The sequence below is a fragment of the Triticum aestivum genome, chromosome 4B (genome assembly GCF_018294505.1).
Source record: "Triticum aestivum cultivar Chinese Spring chromosome 4B, IWGSC CS RefSeq v2.1, whole genome shotgun sequence".
Lineage (NCBI taxonomy): Eukaryota > Viridiplantae > Streptophyta > Magnoliopsida > Poales > Poaceae > Triticum > Triticum aestivum.
In genome coordinates, this window is record NC_057804.1 from 200,897,794 (window position 1) to 200,904,889 (window position 7,096).

Sequence of the window (7,096 nt, forward strand, 5' to 3'; positions counted from 1 at the left end):
AAAGCCCCCTCTAGTCCGTCCATCACAAGTTTTGCCAAAAAGACCTCTTTTTATAATCATACATCATACTCATATGCATAGACATATAATACTACTACAATGCGTCGACTTCAATAAAACTTACCGGCCGTCATTTCTCATTGATGCCTCGTGCTACGCCCGATTATGCCAGGGGCTTCACAGTACGGCAGTAAAAGTCCGACCACCTTTTTGGTTGCTCGGCACCCCGAACTTATAGCACTATAGGCATCAGCTCCGAATCATGTCTTGGGTCATTGGTTGGGGTTGCCCGGCTCCCATGTTTTGGTACCTTACGTTCCGTTCCATCGGCTAAGGTAGCACTGGGAGAACTACTACGATTGTGTCCCGGATCTGCCGGATGAGCACCTTAGTAGAGAAAGCCGAAAACCGGCAGTCATGATCCATCGAGAGCTCGTCAGCTGTTCCAGAGGTTGTAAAATCCTTAAAGATTTATTCCGCATAATTCCATTATAAATGTAGAGTGCGACGGACAGGTCTTCCAATCAGGCGCCAATAGAGCCCCTAGTTCGGCCTTCCAAACACTAGGGGCTGCACCGACCATACTCGAATTCCTATGGCTAAGTGAGAGTGGTAAAGCCCTATAGTCCGATTGCCTGGTTCTTGGTGAGGAACACCTCCTTGAAAGGACCCAGCCATGGGATAAAGAGTGTTCAGTTATGTCCCGAACAGCCCCGTATTTTTTTCGTGGGGGCAGAAGCCGACGACTGGCCAACTCTCAGGATTTCATACAATAAACAACCGCACAGGAAGAACATATGTTCAAACAAAACAGGCAATATATAATAAAAGTACCATTATCCCATATTACAACAAACGGCACGAATGTCCTCAGGGAAATATAATGTCTTTGGCACACTTATCCGCCACAAGGTGGGCCCCCTTCAGTACACCTTCATAGTACATCTGGGGTTCGATGCTCCTCACCCTCCGGCGGCCCCTCATTCATCAGCTTCTCCGCATCAAGCTTCCCCCAATGCACTTTTGCATGGGTGAACACCATGTGTGCACCTTCTATACAGACTGATCGCTTGATAGCATCAAGCCGAGGACATGCGCCAACAATCCGCTTCACGAGTCTGAAGTAACCGCTTGGAGTTGGCTCCACGGGCCACAACCGGACAACCAAGTCCTTCATGGCTAGTTCGGCCGCCTAGTGCAGTTCGACCAACTACTTCAGCTGATCGATAAAAGGCACCGGATAGTTCGGCGCCAAATACTGCGACCAGAAGTTCCTCTCCGCAGACTTCTTCTCCTCGGTCCGGTAAAATTGGGTGGCATCTGATATGCTGCGAGGCAGATCCACAAACGCCCCTGCAAAAATAAGAATTCAGCTTGTCGCTTAGAGTTCTCTCCACTATCATGTAAAAATGGCCATGAATAGAACAGGCCTTACCAGCCGCAACTTTTTGGGCCTGCTGAATGTCCCGTACAACACCTCGGGCTTCTTCCCGAGCATCTTCCGCGGCCTGGAGAGCTTGGGCGAGTTCAGATTCTTTCCCTACTAGACTATGCTCCAAGCCCTCAATTTTCTTCACAGCCTCCTGGAGCTCCCACTCAGCTGTGATGACCCTGGCCTCGTGTTTTTCATGAAGCACCTGTTCGGCGGAAGCCCTCTCCTTGGCATCAGCCACAGCCTTCTTCATTGCCTCATATTCAGCACTCACTCCTAGGGCATACAACACAAATACTTTTCAATAGGCAGAATTACCCATTTGTGCCTAATGCAAGACAATGTTTTAACATACCTTGCTTGTCCTCCAATTGCTTCTTCACACGGCGAAGCTCCTACTCGGCCCATTCCAGGCTATGCTTCACTTTGGAAACTTCGGCATTATGAGCGACCGTCTTCTCTGCAGTCGCCTATTTTCACACAAAGGGGTATATGTCAATAACAAAGGCTCCTGCAAAACGAGAGGATTTGATCCCCTGCCCAGCTCTCTGTCTTTCGCCGGACAGTGTGTCAGGGGCTACTGCTTATATTACGATGATTCCTGAAATGTTTCTTAGAAAACATACCTCAAAAGCCTTTATAAGGCCAAGGCAGGACTCATTCAGCCCACTTTTGGCAGACTGAATCTTTTCAACCACCGCACCCATGAGGGTCCTGTGTTCATCGACGATAGACGCGTTCTTTAACATTGTGGATAGACCGCCCGGCAGCTTTGCTTGGACAGAGGTTGCCGGCGGAGTAGGCAAGCCTCCCCCCATCGAAGGTGGCTGCTCGCCCGATCCTGGAGCCTTAGAGGTCTCCAGGACCTTATCCGACTGTGGTCCGAACCCGAGATCGCCCCCATCGGCGGCACGCCGTGGGGCCGCCGCCCCCATGTGTCCGCCTCCAGAGACATGCCTCCCCTGGTTTGGATCTCTTTGAGACGACACCTCGGTGTCGCGCTTGGACTTTGGGGAAGGAGCCTCCGGAGGCGTCTTGCTCGCCACAACATATCAGCTCAGCGAATCCTCCGATGAGGACTGTCCGGCACGAGACCTCGCCAGGCTGTCCGAAATACTGTGACAATTAAAACTAATGTACCCAAACGACCCTGGATTCATATACACGTTAGGATACTTACGATTTTTCCAAGGGTTGGGCCCTGGGATCCCACTCCGGGCTGTTATTGGCATCCATGGTGGATGCCTCTGGGTGGGAACCTCTCCCCCTCTTGGGCGATTCGGCCTATAGGGACAGGGAACCGCCCTCTTCTTGCGACCTTTAGAGTGAGGCTCGTTCTCCTTTGATTCCTCCTCTTCGTCTTCGGAAGAAGGAGCATCGCTGGAGTCTTCGGATTTTTCGTCCGAAGCCTCGCGACAACGGAGGCCACTCCGGGTCTTTTTGACCTTCTTGGAGGCCTCTTTCTTTGGCACCTCGTAAGGCGCGGGGACCAGCATCTTCGTCAGAAGAGGTCCGGTCGGTTCCTCCGGCAACGGGGCCGGAAAATGTATCCACTCCACCTTCTTTATCCATCCCTGGGGTCACGATGAAACACGATGAAAATGTCTCCCTCAGGACATACCAACTGAAGCATGGATGGACAGAGCATAGCTGTAACTTACCGGGCTGAATGGGATAATTGATACCCACGGTCCTCAGCGGAGCCCGCCCATGATTTGCTAGACTTAAAGAACACCTTCCAGATATCCTTGTGGGAGGAATCATAGAGCTCCCGAAGGGTTTGTTGTTTCGGTTGGGTCGAACTCCCACAAAATGCAGGATCGGCGCTTGCAAGGGAGAACCAGGCAAACTAGCATCACCTGGACTACATCGGCGAGTTTGACATCCTTGTTGACCACGCTCTGAAAACGCATCTGGAGCAGTGACAGCTCATCGGACGAGGACCAGTTCGGGCCCTTCTTGGGCCAGGACGTGAGCCGCAGTGGGGCTCCGGATCTGAACTCAGGAGTTGCAGCCCACTCTTTGCCGTGTGGTTCGGTGATATAGAACCACTTCTGCTGCCACTCCTTGAAGGAGTCGTTGAAGGCACCCTTCAGCCAAACGGCCTTGGGCATCTTTCTCACCATGGCGTCGCCGCAGTCGGCGTGTTCGCCACTCACCACCTTGGGCTTCACATTGAAAATCTTCAGCCACAGGCTCAAGTGAGGCGAAATCCGGAGAAAGGCCTCGCACACGACGATGAACGTCGAGATATGGAGGAAAGAATTGGGGGAAAGATCATGAAAATCAATCCCATAATAATACATGACTCCACGAACAAATGGGTGAAGGGGAAACCCAAGCCCACGGACAAAATGGGGAAGGAACACGACTCTCTCGTGAGGCTCCGGAGTAGGGACGACCTGTCCCGCCGGTGGGAGACGGTGGCCGATCTGCTTGGCCAGATACCCGGCTTCCCGAAGCTTCTTGATATCCTTCTCCTGGAAGGTAGAGGCCATCCATCTGCCTCCTGCTCCGGATCCAGACATCTTTGGAAAACCTCTCTTCGTTGGAAAAGAAGAATGCCTGGGTGTTGGGGCTCGAATAGAGCGGAATGGGCTAGCGGAAGGAGAAGGCGTGGGTAAAGAGGAAGAGACCTTATCTCTTTATAGAGACGACAAAAGCCTTTTTGCGCCTCCCCACTTGCCTGGTGGAACCCGCTCGCTCCCCACTCGCCGCGATTAGCGGTGCGGTTGGACTATCCATATCCGTATTGATGAGAATACCATAATAAGGGGACACGATCTCTGCTATGGCTAAAGGTGCAGAAGAAACTGCCTCGCATTGTGCGCTGTGGCTGGTTGTGAGAAAATAGTTCAAATAATGAGCTGACCGTAATGACATGTCACGTGGGCGGCATATTACATTTGTGAATTATCATTTTCTCTACGGTGGTATGTGGAGATCATTTTGCAGATCCGGACACGGTCTACATGTTTGATAAATGTTGTGGAGTATTCGGAGATGGAACCCGCCTTGCAATGCCGAAGACAAGATTGCGCGCCGGACTTACCGTCATTGAAGCCTGGTTCAGGGGCTACTGAGGGATTCCTAGATTAGGGGGTATCCGTACAGCCGCACTATGTACATCGTCCGGACTATTGAAGCGTGAAGATACAAGACTCAAGACTCTGTCCCGTGTCCGGATGGGACTCTCCTTTGCATGGAAGGCAAGCTTGGCGATCCGAATATTGTGTTTCCTTCCTTGTAACCGACTCCATGTAAACCCTAGCCCTCTCCGGTGTCTATATAAACCGGACAGGTTGGTCCTTAGAAGGCCGATCACAATTACAATCATAATCATCATAGGCTAGCTCCTAGGGTTTAGCCTCTACGATCTCATGGTAGATCTACTCTTGTACTACTCATATCTTCAATATTAATCAAGCAGGAAGTAGGGTTTTACCTCCATCGAGAGGGCCCGAACCTGGGTAAACATTGTGTCCCTCGCTTCCTGTAACCATCAGCCTAAGACACACAGATCGGGACCCCCTACCCGAGATCCGCCGGTTTTGACACCGACAGCAGCCTCGTTGGCAGTGGGGCGGGGCCTCGGCGGAGCCGACGATGTCCCCTGTCTCGTTGCCGGCGGGCCACGCCTCGGCGGAGCCATGGAAATCCTCCCCCTCGTTGCCAGCAGGGTGGGGCCTCGGCTGAGCCGCGATGTCCTCTGCCTCGTTGTTGGCGGGGCGGGCCCTCGGAGGTGCCGGTGGTGTCATCTGCCTCATTGTTGGCGCCGCTGGGCCTTGGCGAAGCAGGGCCTCGTCGGAGCCGACATTGTCCTCTGCCTCATCCTCAGTCTCGCCAAATAGCTCCTCGCCCGCTTCATCGCCCTCTTTGTAGGAGGCTGTAGCCTCCGCCACCCGCATGCTGTACCGCCAGCGCTCGACGTGGCCCTCGTGGGCAGAGTGGTACGAGTCGAGCAGCGCCTTCTGCTCTGCCTGCTCCGTGGTGATCTGCTCCTCCGCCTGTAGGTGCTGCTGGAGGAGATGGTGGTTGTAGGCGGCGTCGGCCTGCGCCTCCCGGAACTACTCCTCATGCATCTGCCTCACCGTGTCCATATATTGGGCATGGGCCTCGCCGATGGTCATGGTGCAATGCACCGGCGAGGATGGCGTGGAGGAGGGTGTTGGCGCCGGATCATCGACTACCATGTTCTTCTTTGGGACGTCGTCATCCTCCGGCTGCCTGCTGGCCAGCCGGTCGGCAGCAATGGCTGCCATCTCCTTGTGGTATGTCGTCCGCCCGTCCCGAAGAGCGCTGGAGCACGAGGAAATCATGGTGGGCAGTAGTCGTGTGGACAGGAGAAAGGGAACGGATGCGGATGACTGCGGCTATGGACGGCGCAACAGTTTATATATAAATGGTGGGCGGCGGAGGGATGGACGTGTGGCACCGGAGTAGCCGCCTCGGCAATCGCGTATCATTAATGTGGGAGGCAAATGGATGGACGGATGACATTTGTGTCGTTTGAAGGCGGAGCAATCGCCTGCACCGGGAAGCGGGGCGGGCGGCGCTGACTGTTTCGGGCGGACCCACCAGGGCCATAGCCTCACGTACGCAAGTGCCTCCTTATTATATATATATAACTATAAATTTTTTTGCTTCCTCCTGGTTACCTGAGATCACGGTCCCACACCATTGTCAACCTATGTAGTCAATAAATGAGAGAATTGCACAAGAAGCGGCCGACAGCTGGGACCAAGCAGCTCGAGTAGTATTTGTGTTTTTGAGGTGTGAGCGCTGCAGAGTTTTTCAATGTTTAGCCCAGATATTAATTTTTATCCTCTGAACAACAACGAAAACATTGCTCCAGGTATTAACTGGGCGGGCTGTGGCCCGTCTAGCCCAGGCCAGATATCCAGCCTAGATATTAATTTTTTTTTCAAGCTGAAAATGGCTAGCCCAGCTATACTTTTTTTAGGAATACCCAGGCAAGGTCAAGTTGTTATTCTCCGCCCCGCTGGGCTGCAAATCTTTCCTAGGAGGGATGCATTAGGCTTAACAAGAAAATGGGCTCTAAGAAATAATAAATTGGATGTAATTATTAAAACTGGGCAGTAACTATAAAAAAATGCACCAAACACGTAATTACTTTATAAATATTATTTTTGGACATTGAAACTTTTAATTTCATTAATTGTTGCGAGCGCATTGTTTCGCTGGATTTTTACGTAATATAAATTTATATTGAAATTGTATTTAATCTGACTAGAAATTTCAGGATAAAAATATTTTGGATCCCATCAAATTGTGGGAAATTTTATTGAATTCTGTTTTGAACGGTTGGTTGAAATGGGTTGTAGTACTTTTAACAAAGTGTAAATGGGTTGTAGTACTTTTAACAAAGTGTAAATGGGTTGTACTTTTAACAACGGCCTATGGGATATAAGTTCTCTGCCACACACTTGTGGCCTTACTAAGTTGACGCATCCCCTAAAAAAAGAGTTGACGCGTATGCAAGGCTTTGTCAACTTATAGTCAACACACGGTTCTAGCACCAGTGGCCGTTGGATGTCCATCCTATGGATGTCATGCTTCTTCTTCAATCTCGGATATTCAAGCTTCACCGACCCAAAAAATGATTCCTCCCCCTGACATCTGGGGCGCACCGTTTCGGAAGCT